The sequence below is a fragment of the Camelus bactrianus genome, chromosome 31 (genome assembly GCF_048773025.1).
Source record: "Camelus bactrianus isolate YW-2024 breed Bactrian camel chromosome 31, ASM4877302v1, whole genome shotgun sequence".
Lineage (NCBI taxonomy): Eukaryota > Metazoa > Chordata > Mammalia > Artiodactyla > Camelidae > Camelus > Camelus bactrianus.
In genome coordinates this window covers 14,159,025-14,179,080 of record NC_133569.1, presented here as the reverse complement: position 1 = coordinate 14,179,080, position 20,056 = coordinate 14,159,025, and positions in this window count along the sequence as shown.

Genomic DNA, 20,056 nt, shown 5'->3' with positions numbered 1-20,056 from the left:
CTTTGGGAGAATTCCTGTTTTGCCCATTTTCCTTCCTTTTTCTTTCTTTTTTTCTTTGCTGTTGACTTTTGAAAGTTCTTTATGTATTCCGGATGTAATTCCTTTGTCAGATATGGCATTTGAAAATATTGTCTAGCTTGTCTTTTTGTTCTATTAACAGAATCATTCACAGAGCAAAAGTTTTTGTTATTTTGAGGCAGTCCAACTTAATCAAAAAAATTTTTATGTCTCATGCTTTTGATGTCATGTCCAAGAACTCTGCCTAGCCCTGAGTCCTGAAGATACTCCCCTTTGCTTTTTATCTAAATGTCATATAGTATATAGCACTGTATGTTTAAATTTCTGATCTATTTTGAGTTAATTTTTGAATACGGTGTGAGGTTTAGGTTAAAGCTCCCTTTTTAGGAGGGTCAATGGCTGTCCTTCGTTCACTGAATTATTTCTATATCTTTGTCAGAAATCCGTCGAAGTGCTTGCGAATAGCATGCCTTTTATCTTGCTTTATATAATTAAATACATTTCATGGCACAGCCCATAGCAGTCTTCTGGTGAGACTAATATAAAATTACTGAGAAGAGATAATTTTCTAAAAATGAAAAGGGAAGTTCAATGACACTAAATGACCTTGGCTAGGAGCACACAAAAAATTATTTAAGATGAGGAACGGAATCTAATGTAATCTTAACCTCAGCAGCTGAATGAAAACCTCATTTTAGAGGGAAAACTGTAAAACAACTCAGCAGAGAGCAGATCTTTGAAATGGTTTCCGTGGTTTAAACCCTGGAGGGATCCTTTACAGAACCTGGAGGCCCCAGCAACTAAACATTTAAATTTCTGCATTTTTCATCTTCAAGATATAAGTAATAACCCATCTCTCTCCTTGTGCTGCTGTGAGGCTGAGTTAATAAATGCAAAATGCTTAAAACAGTGCTTGACATATTAAGAATGTAATAAATGTTAGCTATCATTAATCAAGTCTGACAATTCCAGTGGCAGCATGAATCAAATCTATCATTTGAGATGAGCTACATTCAGCCTAAACCTTAAGCAAGTTCCCTACGCTAAGTCCATATTCCTCCTTATAAGATAGAATGGTTGCAAGGAACAAATGAGCTCAAGTATAAGGAGATTGTATCACTGTGTTCAGTTACCCCTTTAAATTCTAAAATTTAAAATGCTAGGCATCATAGTTTACCATCATCAAGAACAGTAAGTATTATGTCCATCAACAGATGACTGGATAAAGAAGATGTGGTACATATATACAGTGGAATACTACTCACCCATAAAAAAGAATAAAATAATGCCATTTGCAGCTACATGGATGGACCTGAAGACTGTCATTCAAAGTGAAGTGGGCCAGAAAGAGAAAGAAAAATGCCATATGACATCACTTACATGAAGAATCTAAAAAATAATAATAATAATAATAATAAGGACACAAATGAACTAATTATCATTTTGATTTGTTGAATATGTGTGAGCACATCTGACTGTCCTTTACGACTGGATTACTGCATTCTGCTGATTCTTATTTTGCAGCTGGCTTTATTCCTTTGATAACTCTGTAAGTTTAAAAAGCTAAAGATCTAATCTGCTCTTAGAAACAATAATCAGTACATATACGAAAACTAAAAAAAGTGCAGTATACTGTTTATGTGTATTTACATGCAATATAATGCGTATGTGCAGTCAAACTGTAATCATTCTACATAATAAAACTGGAAGAAAAAAAGAAAGACTGAATAGCAAGTGTTTCTGGAGCCCTGATGTGTGTCTGAAGTGCTGTGTTGGCTCGAGGGGTACAAAGCAGTGAAAACCATCGTTGTGCTAGGTTGCACCTTACAGTCCACGAGCAAAAGCAGGCCATTCAGAACAGAGGAGGGAGGGGAGCTGCAGCTGGCGGGGGCTCAGGAGACTAACCAGGGTCAGTATCCATCAAGCCCAAATGTAGCTGGAGTGCTGGGGAGGTTCAAGTCCAGCAACTTTATTGGTTTTTAAAGACGGGCCAACATTGAGCGAACTCCTAAAAATGGAGTTTGCCTGCTATTCGTAAAAGAAAGTAACACACAGTAAGGACATCTTCTGCTCTATCAGCTTAATTAGCATCCGTGAGAATTCATCACCCACAAAGAAAATTCCATATGGTGCGTAAAAGCGCTGTGGACGCGAACTCCTCAAGAAGATGATGATCTGATTCATTCTGCTATTATTTTCCATGTATCATTATTTTGAAAGAAAAGTGGAAGAGGCTGCTAGCCTGCAAGCTGGAGTCTCTGTTAACATCCCAGAGTAAGCCAAATCGCTGCCCAAACCACCACTGCCTCCTGGCAGCTCTCCCATTCTCAGCAAAGAGAGAGAGAGGGACGTCGTGTTGATTCAGCCCACCTCACTGACAGCAAACCCCTCCCTTGTCCAGAGACGCAAGATGACTCAGAGAAGCCCGCTGAACGTGTTGTCAGCAAAGCCACAGCCTGCACAGGGAAGTAGTCGCCGGATCAAAGGCACAAGTGGCTTAGCAAGTTGAAGATGAAATGGGAAAAAAGAAAAAAAGAAAAAAAAAGATCGTGCAAGAAGTAAGTAGATTCAACTTGGAAATCAAAATCTCCTCTTGACTTCGTGACCACGCTCTCCATCCTAGGCTATTAACTTTTGTTGAAAAATAGTAACGACATTGTACTTTCTCATAGGGATTACTTTGTGGTATATTGAATTAAAGACAATAAATCTTACAATTGTAATTTACTTATTTATTTTCAAGTTCATGTCCGTGTCCTTTCAAAAGAAAGCATCCCAGGAACTTAGCCAAGATCTGAATGGCTTCGCTGACGCTGACAGATTTCTGACACAGGAGCAGGAAAGAAAATTCGTTCACTGGAGCATTGCAAACCCTGAACAATTCTGAAACTTCGGGAGTGACCCCACATGCCCACGCATCTGTTTCTTTTGACCAGTGACAGCCTGTCTCTCTTTTTCCTTCGCCCCTAAAGGTAGCCTATGAGCCTGAGGAGGTGTGATCTTTGCTAATCTGGGTGGAGAAAGGACGTAGGAGCGGGGTCCAAGGTTGCTCTTACCTGTGGAATGAAGGAATATTGTTTGTCTTTGGCGTTTTGAAGCTAGCTCATAAAGCAAGAGTGTCTGTACAAAGCCGTGCGGTGAGCAAACTGTTGGCGTGTTGAATTTTACTCTGACAACTTGAGTGTGTTTAGCAAAACTACAGGCACCAGTAAAATTCAATGAATAGTAGGGGTCCAGGTTTGGTTTTCTTCTTTCTGGAGTTCTGAATCATCGTTGAAGCAGAATTGTCAATCTCTCAGGCAATACATGAAGTGATTTTATTCCTGCAAAGAAAGAAAAACAGGTGGAGAAGTATATCAAAGGCAACTGAAGGAGAGCATGTTGCTTGAAGAATTTAGCTATTATTAAAATAAAATCACATTTCTCCAGGATAAAACAAATTCACAAGTGGTGTCAGTGAGAAACAGCGCATTAGACGTCATGAGAAGAGAACACAGCAAGGGGCGTTGATTGGCAAGGTCAAGGTTCAGGAGGGGTAGCACTTAAGTGCTGTCTTGAGAAATGGACTGAATCTGGGAAGTTCAACTGCAAGGAATAAGCAAGGTGCTTCACATACAGGAGAAGGAAAGCTGGTGTGGGTCACTGCCAGTGAGCCACTTTGAATGTGTGGGATGGTCATGTTTTGGTTTTTTTTTAAACATTTTTTACTGATTTATAATCATTTTACAAAAATTATTTATTTATCTATTTATTGCAGGGAAGAGGTAATTAGGTTCATCATTATTTAGTTTTTTGATGGCGGTGCTGCGGATTGAACCCAGGACCTCATGCACGCTAAGCATGTGCTCTACCACTGAGCTCTACCCTCCCCCCGGGATGGTCATGTTTTGAACAAACAGACATGAAGGTAGTTGTGGCCAGACAGCCAGGGTCCAGAACAAAGGTGAAGGACTCTCATATGATTTATCAGTTTGAAAAAAAAAGAAAATCACTGATGGCTTTTCATTGGAAAGTGATGTCATTAAAGGAAGAGTTTGGGGAAACTAACCTAACATGGATATTCGGGTTTCGGGTTAAATGAGGGTGGGACGAAGCTGGAGACAGGAGGCAAATCCCAGAGGAAACCCCCTGGAGAACTTCAGCTCCCACACACCCTCTGCTGAGGCTGGTCCCTTCTCTGAGGCACTCAAACAAATACTTCTTAGAAATTTAAAAAAAAAAAATTAGCGAACATTTTATTTATACATTGGAAGAAGAATTTCCATAGGAATTTCTAGGGGGCCCTACATTTCAGTCATGAGAACTCAGGCTCCAGTTACTCACACTTGATGGCACAGCCTTCTCCATGCACCTTTTTTATGGGGAGAGTGAAGCCTCAGACAAAAACATCTTCCCCCGAAGTCAAATTCAAAATAATCAAATGCCCAAGGGGCAGGTTTTAGGTGGCGTGCCCTGATCCTCGTCACAAGTACTGAGACATCTCTTTCCCCACTTTGCAGATGGCACATCTAAGGCAACAAAAAGTTAGAAAATTTTCTCCAGATGACTCTGGAACCATCAGGAACCAGTTTTAAAATGGGGCAGATAAACATTGGAGCAAAATATTTCGAAGCATCATCACTCAGGCTTAACCTTTGGCAAAAAAGCTGTGAGATGCAGTTTTCCACACGGAAGTCAGAAAACCTCGTCTTCCCCTTCCTGTTGTTTGGGGCTTTCCCAGGACTGCCTACGCCAACCCGTCCACCTGGAGCCTAGAGACATCCTTAAGCCCTTCCCTCCATCCTTCTAAGGTATTAGTCAAATAAAGCCATTTAGTTAGTTAAACAGGTTTAAAAAAAAGGCGAAGAAAAGTAGCTTTAAGATAAGAGCTGTAAATATCTAACCACCCCTGATGGTTTATAACGCTATTTTGCTTATCTTTTCTTTTTTTTTCTTCTCTTTTTGGCTGGGAAAAGGGAAATAAAGAAGAGGGAGTGTTTAAGGGAACGCCAGGAATATCACAGCAGCAGTTAACTAGAACATTCTTCGGCTTTTATTGTGTCGATCACAGCCTTCAAACCTGCCATTCCACCGTCCTGCACTTACTGGCTTAGACATCCTCCTCTTCTAGACTGGCGTCTCCTAGTGCAATTGGTTTTTCAAAAACGTATTTGAGGAATCATGAAATAAGCATGTCTGTCCTATTTCAGTGAAATTACGGAAGAAAGTTCCCCAGTTTTCTTCTACAGCTTAATACTCCACCGAAGTAGTTGTTTACTTTGGTTGGATGAATCAGAGTGAGCTGGTCTTGAGTCACGGTTATTAACATCCAGCTCCAAATGGAAGAGGATTTCTAGCTCATAATCTGACATTTGTGTTTCATTAAGGTTTATCAGCTTATCCCCAAAGAATGTGAACCCTCCTCATTTAGTAATAGATTTTCTCTAACAGCCTGTCATGTGCCTCCATCGCCACAAAAACTGTTAAGAGTTGTTTATTTTCCATGATAATTTCCTTGATTGATGTGTAGCCCAGAGAAGCAAAGTGGGCTGCCTAGCTCATCACTATGATTATCAAAATTTTCTAGATTTTCAAGATTTTCTAGAAAGAGCACCCCTGCTGCCAGCCAGAGCACCGGGAACGGAGCTGACGACTGACTAAGGTGCACTGAGTGAATCCATGTTTTTAAGTGCTAAAAATACACACGCTTTTCATTCATTTCAGCCATGGGCTTTATCCTCCCTCCCACAGTGATAAAAATTAGTCAAGGTCAATCAGAAGTCAACCCCAAATCTTTGACCAGTCGTGCAGGTGAGGAACGGGTACTTTTCTGAGTGACTTTTCCCCAAAACAAAGGCCAAAACATCCATTATCTACCTGGGTTTTATTTTTTCCAGATATTTTCACTAGCTCATCCTTTATGATTGCCTCCAGCTTCCTTAATTCGGACTCCAGGCTTCTCATCAGTGAATCCTCGCCAGTAAGTCTCCCTCGTGGGGAGCTTGTGGTTACTGAGTTCCTTCAGAGGAGGGCTGGACTGTCCCCACGGTTCCGCGGGGCACCGAACCCCACCTGGAGCATCCCGATGCACCTGTGGTGGTCCTTACACGTTCACAGGGAGCTCTCTTCTCCAACGCCTCGTTTTCTGAGCTAACACGCAAAGGCTGCAGAGCAAGTGATGCAGATGGAAAGGCTTTTGGTTAGAGCATTCACCTGCACTTCCCAGCATGGGAGGCAGAGCTCAGCCTCTGAGCATCACTGTCGCATCCCGGGAGGCTCCCCCCTTGCTCCTGGGGTGCACTCTGGCCCTGGGAACACACTTCTCCTGGAGGATGACTGGGCGGAAGCCAATCAGAGCAGAATATTACTGGGCTGATGTTGTTTATCACTGAGTTTGATGTGGGAAAAGACAATCACGACCTAAGGCTAAAATAATCTCCTTCCCAGGCCGGCTTGGTCGAAGACAAACTCCCACCCTCTTTCCTTCCTACACAGACAATCTTACAGTCAGCCTCACACTTACATCTATTTTTTAAGGTACAGAATGAGGCTGATTATTCTCCTGCATCAGAAAAATCATAATAGATACACCAACATCATGGGCAAAATTTGGGGCTAACGTTTGGACCTACTCAGCAAAGGCACATTTATGATAGCTGATGAACAACTTCTGACCATTGCGAGAGGCAAAGATGCCCAAGTGAACAGCCCTTTGTGGGATGAGGTTCTGTCTGCCTTTGACAGACGGATGGAAGAGGATGCTTCAGAGTCCACAGGGAAACAAAAGCAGTGTTATCCGGCTCAGGGACCACCACGGCCGACCCAGACATGTGGGCAACTCACTAGCGCCTCCAACCGTCTCCAAATGTACCCTCTTTGCAGATGCTGTGGCTCTGATAGCTTCAGCTGTATGTCCTTCTTTAATAGATCCATTGTTATCTTGAAATGAGACACCAGAAACACATCAGTTTTACGTCCCTCACTCACCTGGAGTTCAAAGTGTTGCAACAGTTCGTTTCTTTTCTGTAAAAGATTGACCCTGAGGTTTCCCTACATGAAGTACGTATGTTGAATAGTCAGGGGTTCTGAAGGTTTAGCTCATGAACGAAGTGTCCATGTTAACTGCTGTGTCGGGCTGGAATCACCTGCCATTGGAAAATAAACCCATACAATAGTTCAGAGTGAATCCTGAGTTTTGTCAAAAATCTGTCCCTTTCAATGACAGTGAGAATGACATTGAAGGAGCCATTCTGCTCCTGGCTTTGCAGCTGTGTTTCCTACATACCCTCTAAAGTGGATCTGTGGAAGTAATCAAGGAAGAGCCAGTCCCCAGTGACGGAATGAAAAGATGACTCAAGAATTATTAGTTTATTTTGTTTGGTTAGCTATTAATCAAAAAAGGGTTCCAACCTGCTTTACTGATAGATCAAAACCATCCGTTTTGACTTAACTCTTTAATTTCATTTCTCGGAAACAAGGCACATGATTCTTTCTGAGGAAGATCACTTACCGGTTGAAACGGCATTAGGTTTTCAAGCTACTGAATTACATTAGGTCCTCTGCTAGAGTGGTTGACTGAACAGTTCAATACCAAGCTTGGGGAACACGGGGACACTTGCAGAGTCAACAGTGCTGGCAAAGCTACCCCCCTCCCCGGCTGATCTGAAAATAGCAAATTGCAGCTCCCATTTTTTGAAAAACAATGTATTTTCACATTTGGAGTAAAGCTTCCACTTATTTTTTTTTCTTTTTCAAATGTTCATCTTAATGAATTAAATCTGAAAAGGGGGGGCTATATTTTAGGGAACAAGGCCATCAAACAGACTCCAAATGCAGGGGTGGGAGGGAGGGGAGGGTATAGCTCAGTGGTAGAGCGCATGCTTAGTATGCACGGGGTCCAGGGTTCAGTCCCCAGTACCTCCTCTAAAAATAAATAAGATAAACAACAAGTTTCTACTGCACAGCACAGGGAACTATATTCAATACCTTGTAGTAACCTGTAGTGGAAAAGAATATGAAGAGGAATATATGTATGTACATGGATGACTGAAACATGATGCTGTGCACCAGAGATTGACACAACATTGTAAACTGACTAGACTTCAACTGAAAAATAAACATACAAATAAAATAAAACTTACAACAATCCTAAAAATAAATAAATAAATAAATAAATAAATAAATAAATAAATAAATAAATAAGAAAACAAACCTAATTATGACCCACATACACACACCAAAAAAAAACCCTTTAGAACCAATGGTATAGCTAAGATGAAGCCAGGAATCATTGTAAAGGAAAGGATGAGGGCTCTGAACGTTCAAATACTAACAACTTGCCTTTATTCAAGTTGCACGTTGTGACACATTGTGTAGAGTGCTAGCAAACGCTTCCCATAACGAGCACGATCGATCAGAAACATAGGTACACAAAAAGCACAGATAAGATCGTTGTTATGATCCTGCTTGGGGAAGAGTTGCCTGAAATTAGATTTTGAGCTAGACATCGCTCTATCAAAACGAACCGTAATTTTAGCAGTTGTTATAATAGGCATATATTTTAACACTTATGTATCTGCCTGTATGCATGGAAAACAAAGAAAGAAGTTACAGATGCTTCTCATACCCCCATACGCCTCCTTCACCACCGCCACCCCCCTGACCCCGCCAGCTGCGTTTTTCCGCAGCTCTGTGCACATGGATCTGCACACATCTTCCCTCTGTTAAGCTGTCTCTGAAAAATCAACTATTTTGGTCAGAAAAGGAATCAGAAAAAAAATATATAGATGGAATCAGGGCTATAGACCCATGAGATTACTTAAGCAGATAAATCTGATGTGTGTACAGAAATGAGGCATAAGATGAATTTTCTGTCTTCTAGGATTTGTCCAATGAGGATAAAAGATCAGACGGTGCCTTAGTCTTAGCTGTCACATTCAGTTACGGCTCAACCAACCTATTGTCACTTCTTAACATTCTATGCATTATACAATTATACGTACATAAAATCCAAAGCAAATAGCTAGCACAGAAACCATTGTTTTATGTTATTTTCTGTTCTATGCAGCAAGGTTTAGGCTAGTGATGTCCTCCGATGCATGCATGTGCCTCCCTCCCCCAGCACTCCTGGGGTGCCAGCCTCTTTGAAAAGACATGCCAGGGAGCTGTGCTTTTTAGCCAGCAATCCTGAACTCTATGAGATCACCATTTCATACAGAAACTTTGGAAGAAGTCAATAAAGCTTGGCAGCGTACTGTGGGCTTATTAGAGAAAGCATGCAGTGATTGTGAAGACCTGATGACAATTCTGGGTCCTCCTCTTTGAAGCATCTGTTTTCATTTATTTTCAGTTGTTCATCTGCTCTTCATTCAGGAAGGATTTTTAGTAGCTTAGACTTGTATAAGCAGTTGAATAGTTGAATCTACGTGGACAGTTAATAATATAGTCAATGATCAGAAAAGATTAAGGCAGATACTTATATATATTGCAGTTTCCCCCTTTTAATTGTAGCCTTATCACTTTTATCTGTTCTGGAACTTACTATGAATAATAATGTCAGTTTCCGAGGCAAGCGGCCGTTCAGCTCTCTGATTCTCCACTGCGAGTTCTTATGTTCTGAAGGCGTGCAGTCCTGTGCCACAGAATACACGTGGGCTTTTACCCTGGAGTGTCTGATCAGCTGTCACAAGTAAGGCATTATTTTTATGTGAAGGCAAGCAAGATGACTATTAAGTAGAGCGCTAAATCCATGTTTAAATAAAAGCCTTGGACCACTTCAGGCAATACCCTTAGACCTCTAGGGCCACACTCTGTTCTCAGCCACTTCTCATTCATCCATTCATTCTTGAGCAGAACACCAAAGGCACAAGACATGAAAGAAAGTCATTGGGAAATTGGACTTCGTTAAAACGAAAAATGCTTGCTCTTTGAGGAAACACCATTCAGGAAATAAAAGCAAGTTTTCCCCCAAAACAAGGAGAACATATTCATGACACATAGGTCAGACAAAAAAAATTTGTATCCAGAATATATAAAGAACTCTTACAATTTGATAACAAGAGAAACAACTCAAATGCCAAGCTGTTTCCCGAGGTGGTGTACGACTCATCCCAGGAGCAGATGAGAATCAAGCTACGTTTTAACTGTGTGATCTTTGGCAAGTCACCACACCTCTCTCAGACTCTGAAATAGTGGTAGAATGCAGACACAGTCACAGTGAAGCTCCTTCCAAGACATGGAGTCTTCCCCCCACCCTTTGAAACCTGGCGAGCCTTGTGATTTGCGTGGACCCACAGAACGTACTAGAAAAGACGCTGAGCTCGTTCCAAGCCTGGGCCCCAAGAGGTCTTGGCGTCTCCACGCTGGAGCTCTTGGGGCCCTGTGGGTATCGCGTGAACAAGCCTGGGCTGGTGGACAGAGGAGGAGAGAGGCCTGGGGTCTCAGCGAGGGTCTTTGTAGAGCAGGAAGGCTCCAAATGACTCACAGCTGATGACAAGGTCACAGCCCACCTGGACCAGAACAGGCAGTGAGGCCCCACCCAAGTCACTATCCACAGAACCATGAGCTCCATTCAGAGGTGACAGTTTAAGCCAGTCGTTCTGGAGGTAGCTTGTTAATCACAGTAGGTGACTGGCTGAGATATCTCAGCAGTGAGCTGGTATAAAACAAGTATCTATTGTTTGTTGGGAGATTTAAATGAGATGATATACGCAATCCACTCTGCCCGGTCTGAGTGATCTTACTCAAATGTGAGCAACTATTCGTGTTATTATTGATAAAGACGATCTTGGGGGGGAGGGGGCCTTTTTCAAAAGCCGGGCACTTCACATGGCTAATGTGTTATCTCCAAGCCTACGAAACGGCCCACTTTGAAAAAAATATTTTCATCACGAGTTACAGGGCTACACTGGCTGAAAATTACTTTTTCTGACAAGAAAGGTGGAGGCCCTTCTCCAGACGATGGCTGTTCGTGGAAATACGCGGCTGGTGAAGAGAGGAAGAAACATCATGGTTCTTCTCCATCCTAATCTATTGACTCAAATGCTTCTATCATATGAAGTAAGCTTTTTGTCTTGTGTGGCATCAAGTTGGACCAAACAGACGTAAGGGAGGGAAGGAGGAGCGTATGGAAATAATATCGAGACAGAGGTTCCGAGAGGACCACACAGAGCAGCTTGAGCAGAGTCATCTCTGACTGTTGCTTCCACGTTAGCTGGGACTCTTTGCTCCATTCTGTTAAATGTTACCACAAACAATGGTGCTCATTTAATCAAAGATTCACAGTTTTATTTCAATGCCTGTTCTCTTCATGTTCCCAATCCCCTCAAATATAAAATATAAAAATATATATTCTAAAAAATATTCCTAAACATATAAAGACTGATCAAACATAACACTTTTTAAGCTTCCTTTCATTTTTTTTCCACATAATTTTCAAATTTTTTTTACAAAGTCTTTCTAAGCAGTGCATTAACTGTTACACTAACAAGTGTTAATGTAGTTCCTGTCTTTCCCCCAAAGGACTATAAAACTGCAAAGCTTTCAGGATTTAAGGCAAAGATATAAATACTCGACCCAGGTGTTTCTAAGCCACCTTCCACAATCTCCAACGATGCTCTGCTTGAATAGCTCTGGCAAGATGTTTCTGAGCGTCGCCTGTGTTTGTATCAAGTTCTGTTACGTCCAGAATAAATGCATAAAATAAAGCAAAGCCTGCTGACATATTTATTTTCAGGATAGTTCTGTCATACGAACTTTATAATCATATTTGAAAATCCAGCTGTGGAAAGGTATGTGTACTAGATAAATGGCTATTGGGCACTTGCCAGACCACAAAATTGAACTGTATATAGTCAAGCAAAACTCTAAACCGATGTTTGAGCAATTCATCCTTCTGAGTTGAAATCTTCAATTAATCACCCAATTTCTGTCAATATCAATATAACCATTCTTTCTATGCCTATTAAAAATTTTAAAAGATAACAACATTTTTCTGATATCTCCCTAAAAGCAATTTCTTTTCTGGCTTGTAAAAGTCATCTTATCTAAAGTGTTTCTATAAATATATAATGTCCCCTGTGCCCAGTGTAATCAATTTTTCACTTTCAGTGAATTCCAGAGGACTCTGTCCTCCACACGGAGTCTGACTCGGCATCCTGGGGGACTGTTCCAATCAGCAAATGTTACAGAGACTGTCTCCCTGTGTTGCAGACTCAATTCTGGGAAGGCAACAGGTTCACGCCTCAGGATTTTTTCCCCTCCAATTAGGAACAAAATTGTGTTTATTGCCCCCCAAATACAGTGCTTGAGCCAGACTTTATGGATATGCCCGACTTGAATAATTTTCCCTTTAGGCTGAGACCCACTCTGATTGCAGTCCTGCACACTGGGTCGACATCTGAACCCCAACCCTAAGTGGTCGTAATTACTGCACACATCGCCGGAGGGTTTTGGCAGTTTGAATGTGAAGCCCATAAAATCTCTGCCACTTTGAGACCCAGAACACTTGGGGGGATATTTTCTGCTTGAAATATGGTCATAAAAATGAAAGTGAATTTTATTTGATGAAAATGATGCGGGAAAAAAAATTCTTTGTTAGCAATTTGAAAAACCACTCAGTGGGGTGAATGGGACCAAGACATGCTCTGCGGGGTCTGTGGGAATGTGTTTACAGGGGTGCGTGGTGCCCAGGCTGTGCGCTCAGGGAAGCAGCAAATGGCCTTCCTCCTTACTGTCCCTTCTTCCCACCGCCCCTGCGTCCTCCCACCGCACTGTCGTGTGCGTGCAGCTCAGAACACACCACCCACACGGGAGTAGGGAGCTTAGATACAGAGACGTGATTTGTTTTCTTCTTATTGCCCAAGCTTATGCGGAGCGCTGTGCCTTTAGGCTACCAACCATGCAAAAGAAACCTGCGCTGTGTGCCCTGCCCAGCTCTGTCCCCAGCCCATGTTCACATCTGGCCCTTTCGTTATTCTGGATCCATGACTTGACTTTATCTCCGAGTGGACCAAAGAGATGATGGGAGGAGACTTAGCATGGGCTGCGTTGGTGCTTCCAGAACATCTGAATATTTCTCTAGGGAGCTGGTACTAATTTTGTATTTTTTTCCTTAAGTCAATCCAAGTATTAAAGTTGATGAGCAGGTCTTCTATTTTAAGAAAGCATGTATTTTCCTGCCTTGCACCCCCGTGTACCACGTCAAAGGGTTTGGAAGTTGTAAGCCCATGTGAAGAGGATGGGTGAGGGGCTGTCAGCCGGGGTTCTCACACACTGGTGGGAAGCGGAAATCGGAGGGACAGGTGTCCCGATGCGGCAGGGAGGAAACAGTCCCAGGGCGGGGTACACCCCGCCACAGAGCTGGGGCTGAGGGCGCATCTCTGGGTTCAGGGGATGAGCTCCACTAAAGCATCCAAGTGCAGCAAGAAAAGGGAGAGAAGCGGTCCCAGAAATGCAGACTGAACCCAGGAGAGGGGCCAGGAGAGACCGGGACCAATGGGGTGGAGCAGGCTGAGCGCAGCCGGCCCGGGTTGGAACGAGGGGAAGGGACACTCTATAAGGGAAGGTTCTGGGAAGAAAACAAATGGCAGATTAAAGCTGCACATGCACACAGTAGTAGAATGGGCAGATGGGAGCTAGCGTGCTGTTTCTCCCCCTTCCACACTAGGCGGTCCAGAGATAATGCCTAAAGGAGGCCAAACAAACTGAAACTCACCGTGTTCATCCATGCACAGACAGACACCAGAGAAGCGGTCAAGATGGTCAATTTTTCCCCCTGGGAAGTGGGGCTCAGGTGAAGAGCTGCAGGGATAAGAAACTGTGGCAACCGTCTAAATTTTTTTTTTTCCACAGAGGCACTGGGGATTGAAACCAGGACCTCGCACATGTTAAGCATGCACTCTACCACTGAGCTCTACCCTTTCCCATCTTAATCTAATTAAAAAATTAATAATAATAAATATAATGATGAAATAATTTAAGTAGAGATTTTACAAGCTGAATATACTCAATTGTGTATACTTAAAGGCTCCAGGAGAAGAGTATAACTTTTTTGGACATGAAGTCAGAAGTAGATACGAATTCCCTCAGCTGCTGCATCCCCTAAAAACATTTCCTGGGGAAATAACACGTATCATCAAAGAGATACATGTAGAAATGTTTATCGTGGCACTTTTTATATTTAAAAACTTTATAAACCAGCAAAATGCCCAAGAGAAAAATTACTCCAGAGATTACGGCATGATGCTTGGCACATTGAAGGTCAAATGTTTGTTAAACTCCTAGGAGAGAATATTGTGTAGTTATTAAAATTCAGATTTTGCATTTGAAAACATATATAATGACATGGAAAATGCTCATGAGTTCCATGAAAACAATAAAAATTATATCTAAAATATAATCTCCATTTTTTAATAACCCACATAATCCACATAAATATACATATAGACAGAAAAAGAAAAAAAAAGATATACCAAAATAGTAACAAAGGATATTTCTGGGTGCAATGTTCTCTCTGTATTTGCAGAAACTTTCAAAATGAAAATAAAGCAAACCTGTGTTACTTTGAATAGGTTCAACAGTGAACATGTTATGTATTTAGAATAAAAGCAGAAAAGATTCGTATATTTTTACACAGTCATTTTAATAGGATGTGCGACAGCTGAAACTATAACAAGTATTCTTATCTAAAAAATTTAAGTTTACATATTCTCTTTGACCTAAGGGGAGAGGATGTTATTTGTAACTCATCCAAACGCATCTTTTAAAATTTAACAAGACAGTTGAGTAGTCTATTTTTACCATAAATCTATCTTGAGCAAGAATGTTGATAACTTGAAGGTTAACATATATTCATTAGCATTTTTTTTTTACTAAATCAGAGAACAACATAATCCAAACAGTCTTATCCTTTTTCTAAACCTAAAAAAAAAAAAGAAAAGAAAAGAAAGAAAAGAAAAAAAAACAAAAACAAAAACCCAGGGACTACCTTTTGAACTTTTTCCCTTCAGTTTCTCATAACATAACAGTCTCAGTTCCCAGGAGTGAAGTATATTCTTAGAGCTGTAAAGTGTGAGAACATTATCCTGGAAGCAAAATGTTATTGTTAAACTACCAAATATATTTTAACGTTGACTACTTTATAACTTTTGTAACTTTGAAGATACACCAAAAACAATTTAAAAACACATGTCTCCTTTAACTCTGGCTTTTACAACTTAAAAGCGACTGAAACTGTGCTAAGAAGGGAAGAGTAGCGACTTTTCTGAAAATTCTTATGGCCAATTCTTGTTAAAATGCAATTTTTTCCTGTTTGAGCAAAGTGCTTTCCTGTGTCTTTTCCTACTCATCTCAATTCACTTTCTTAATGAAAAGTATAATTGGCATTACTCTTTATTTGTTTTGTTTTTTTGAGGGCAGAGATAAATTAGGTTTATTTATTCTTTTTTTTTTTTTTAATGGAAGCACTGGGGATTGAACCCAGGACCTTGTGCATGCTGAGCATGTGCTCTACCACTGAGCTCTACCCTCCCCGCCATTATTTTTTATATCCTAATTCTAAATGCTAATGATCTGCTGTCAATTTTTCTAGATAATTTCAGATTTTAAAAGCCATTTTAATGTTTTTATTTTTTGATATGGTTTTTTTTTTTTGTTAAGTGATGGTTTGGGCTTGAAAAGCTAAGAACAACTGCTACCTTCTAGCTTGAGTTGTATAACATTTTTTATATGTCAAAGTATGATGGTTTAAAGAAATCATATTTAGTGAATAGTTCTTTGCCATATTTAGTGAATTGTTTGCCATGAGAAAACAATAAATGTTTGTTTTTTCCTAAAAATTACACACAGTTTTCTGGATATAACAGTATACACATAAGACCTCTCTCCTGGCTCATGAAAATGGGAAGTCCACAGGTGACCTGGCTTTGGAAGATGCTTCCTCCAGCATCTCAAACAGTGTCTTGCCACATACGTCCCTCTGTGGGGTCCACATGGCAGCTCTTCACTCAGGCAGACAAGTGTATGAGCTCCAGAGGCACATCCTCATACTGCGCTGCGCACAGTGTGACTCTTCTCCGGTAGCTACTCTCCCAGAAGGCCAAGCTCCTCGCCAACAGCTGGGCTGTCTGCTCGCCTGTCAGTCGGTGTCTAATAAGTAGAATGAGTTATAAGGTGAGTGGGCACATTCCTGAGTTCCTTCGCTTGAAGCTACACGGTCCGGAAAGGGAAGGTGTGGTTGCCTGGGGTAAATACCCCAGGAAGGGAGGTGTGAGAGTGGACAGCAAGTAGGCATCTACTGTATCCATCACCATTAAACAGATTATTCCACAGTAGTCAGTCTTCTGCTTCCTCACTTTTCAGAGAAATCAAACAAAACCAAAAAACCCGATTCTATGAGCTTTAACTCCAAAACCAAAATGAACAATGTTTTTGACACAGAGAAGTTAGGTCTCAGACAGATGAATCCACAAAGGCTGCCTTTTAATATCATTGGGAGAACAGAGAAGACAGGGGAAGTCCCGTGACAGTTCAGACCATGTTAGGTGGTACCTGGACAAAGGGCTGTGTGTGAGTCCTTCAGGAGAGCTCAATAAAACTGCTGCCAGAGACACGCTACCTGGACTCTGCGGGCAGATGTCCTGTGGGATGGTGGGGGGTGGTGGGGCGGGGGGGCACTCACGCCCTAGCTGCTCCTCCTTCACACGCACCGTGGCTGCCCACAATGGCCGTAGCCCCAGCGCCCAATTCCCACTCCCTTCCAGGCTGGGAAGCCTGCATGGCCTCAACTCTCTCCACCACCTCCTCCTCCTCAGTGAGATTTCTGGGCTCAGCTATGTCTGTGGTTCCCTTTACCCATCACATTGATGAGCCTGCAAGTGCCCTTTCATGCTTCAGCCAGTGCAAGGTAAGCCGCTTGTGCAGTAGGTGCAGGATGCTGGGGATGCCCTCCAGGTACCGACAGCCAGCATTTCCATCTGCCTATTTGCTGCCTTCTCCGTTAACACCCAATCCTCAGGAAGCCGCCATCTTCCCAGCCGGTAATTGAAGTATTGTATGTTGAGATTGTTTTTTCTTTTATGGCTTGTGCACTTTGTCTTAAGAACGACCTCCCCACCCCAGTTATAAAAATCATCATCTCTTTGATCAGTGCAGCTCTAATTTAGTTCCCTCCCATTTGATTGCAGTCCTAGAACTTTCTACTGAATAAGCCACCCTTTCCCCACTAGTCGGTGATGCGGTATTCATCACATGTCTTGCTCCGTGCAGTCTGTTAGGAGGCGCCCCACTCTGCTCAAGCAGCCTACTTGCCTGCCCTGCACTCCTGCAAATGCTTACCAGTTATAATTACTATTATAATGACGACAGTTCTATGATAATTTTAAATATCTTGTAAGAAACCTCTTTTAAAAAATAAAGATGTTGAAAGCAAAAATAATGACAATGTCTTGGGGGGCTGTAACCATATGTAGAAGTAAAATGCTTAACAAAAGGCTTGAGGGGGAATGGAAATCTAATGTGACAATGCTCTTAGGCTCTACCTGAGGTGGCGTAATATATAAATAATAACAAATAAAATAAAATAATAAATACTAAACAAAAAGGAAGCCTCCGAGTGAAAGGCAAAGCGTCTTAAAGGATAAGCAGAAATCGGCCAGATGGAAGGGAAAGCCACTCTCAGCAAAAGGAAGTGCGCAAACACACGACTTGAGGCCAGTCCACGGAGACAGTCAAAAGGCACTGAAGGAGCAGACGTAGGAGAATTCTGGTGCGGTCCACACACGACTTTCAGGGTTTCCACGCCAATTGAATTGAAGAGCTCGGCCCCAGGATGTACTGAGTTGATTACACTCCACGTACCCAGCAATTTAAGTGAACCGAAGGGTTACAAGCTAGGACTTACTCCAAAATATCCAGCCCTCCTATCACCCTAATTCCCACTGTTCAGGTTTCCTGGGTAATTGAAACAGGGATTCCCTCCTTTTTCTTCATACCATCCATAATATACAATTCAAATAATGTATACATTTGGGATACTTACTGAATAAGTGCGCTGTTCTTAATTTTAAAATGTTGACTTGAATACTTTGCATTAAATTTCTTTAATAAAAAATTTCTATTAGTGATTTAGTGGACTTCAGAGAAAAATGAGACACACGTACTATCCAGTCCCCATTCCGACAAGTGTTAGACATAAATAAAAGCCATGATAAAATAAATATGGATTTTAAAAAATCCCCTCCGTCCCCAAGAAGTGCGCCCGTTCTCGGTGTTGCTACTGCTGTCTTTCTTCACTCTTGGCGTCAGCAGTATAAGGAACCTGACATTTTCACTAGATGAACCTGGGGATTGTTAAAAAGTATAAATTAAATCTATAATGTTATTTGAGCTCAGAAAGTGTTGTAGTGTGTAAAATTGACAAGGTTCTTTCAGTCTTTAATGCTTCCCCGAGTGCCTGTCAAGGATGTAAAGCTGGGAGTAACGAGCGGCATAAAATGCAGCTCCGAAGTCTTGAAGTTTTATTTTTCAGGGTCTGTATCACATGTTAAAACATGGCATTAAAAATGTTCGAGTAAAACAAACAAACAAATAGAAGGCTTCGCCCAGAACTTCCCCGCAGTTGCCATCACTTCTCATCCCCCTCACGCACCGCCGGCGCCCCCCTGTGATCTCCAGCCAGACGCGGCCCCGCAGCACCGCAGGGGCGGGCCCCACACGCGGCCGCCGCCTTTGAGGCGGAATAATAAATAACTTTCAGTCCGCTTGTGGGAGAGTTCAGGGGATGGAGTTAGTGAGAATTCCAGTAACTGTGGGTTTAATTATGTAGCTCCAAATAATCTCTCCAGGACTCCCCTCCCTCACTTTCCCGAGACCTTCAAGTTAATCAAAAGGGGCTGGTTTATGGTTACAAAATACTTACCAAATTGCTCAAGAGAGAGGACTTTTTCTACTATTTCTAAGAGAGTTGGATTAATAAATAATTTGGCTTCCTCTTCAATAACTTCGACGAAATCAAATTTGCTTTTTTTTTCCCCAAAAGATTACATTGTCGAGGTAGCATAGTGAGAGTCTTTGTAAGCGGAAACGTCTGGTGTTAGGAGTTGCTTTTATTCGTTCCTGCTTAAGTTGTTAGATAACAGTAGGAAAACATTTGGAGTCCAAATTTCCACCTGATAATATAAGTCATCTTTTACGATATTTTCATTAGATACTTATATTTTGCACACTTATGTAAATTAGGAGATTAAAAATGAAATCATATTAACTGTGTGTATATGCACACTACATAAAGGAAAAAGGAGAGGGGGAAAGATAAAGAGAAAAGAAGACTTTTTCTCCTGTCTTGCACAAGAGAACTTCAAAAATGCTTCTTTTTAAAATTGCAATTGAGTTTTTCAAAAGGGAAAATGTGATCCTATGTTTTATGGGAAATCACGTTTTAACAAAAGGTAAAACACAGGCATCTAAACCACAAGGTGGCACTACAATTCCATGCTGATGATGAATTGTTACAAGTTTGACAAGTTTCTTTTATGACTGTAAATATCTATCTTGATTTATAATTTTTTTGTAATTGAAAAAAATAAGGCTAATGGGATTCATCAATTCTAGAAATAGTTACTGAAACTACTAAATTCAAAGTTGTATGCTAACTTCCAAAGTTCATAATTTTAAAGTATGATGACTGCCCCGGACCCGTGTTAGAAAATTAAAGTGCTTTCCCGAGTGTTATTTCTACTTGGTTTTAACTTAGTGTTAGTGTTTCATATGTGACAAATATCAACTTACGTTTACATAATATAAACATATGAATAAGTTATCAGATGATCTAAATAATAATAATTCTCTTTTTTTCCTTCCAAATAATGGAACCAATTTTCTTGAAGATTGCCCGGACTATTATCACATCTTTTATTTATAGTTAAAAAAGGAAATGACCTAGTAATTTAAAATGAATTTCATTTTTCTCACCTAAGACTTTTTCTCTCTCTAGAAAAATACACAGCTTCCCGTCACAAAAAAAACACAAAAACTCACTGTGTATCTTGTAATACTGGGCGGC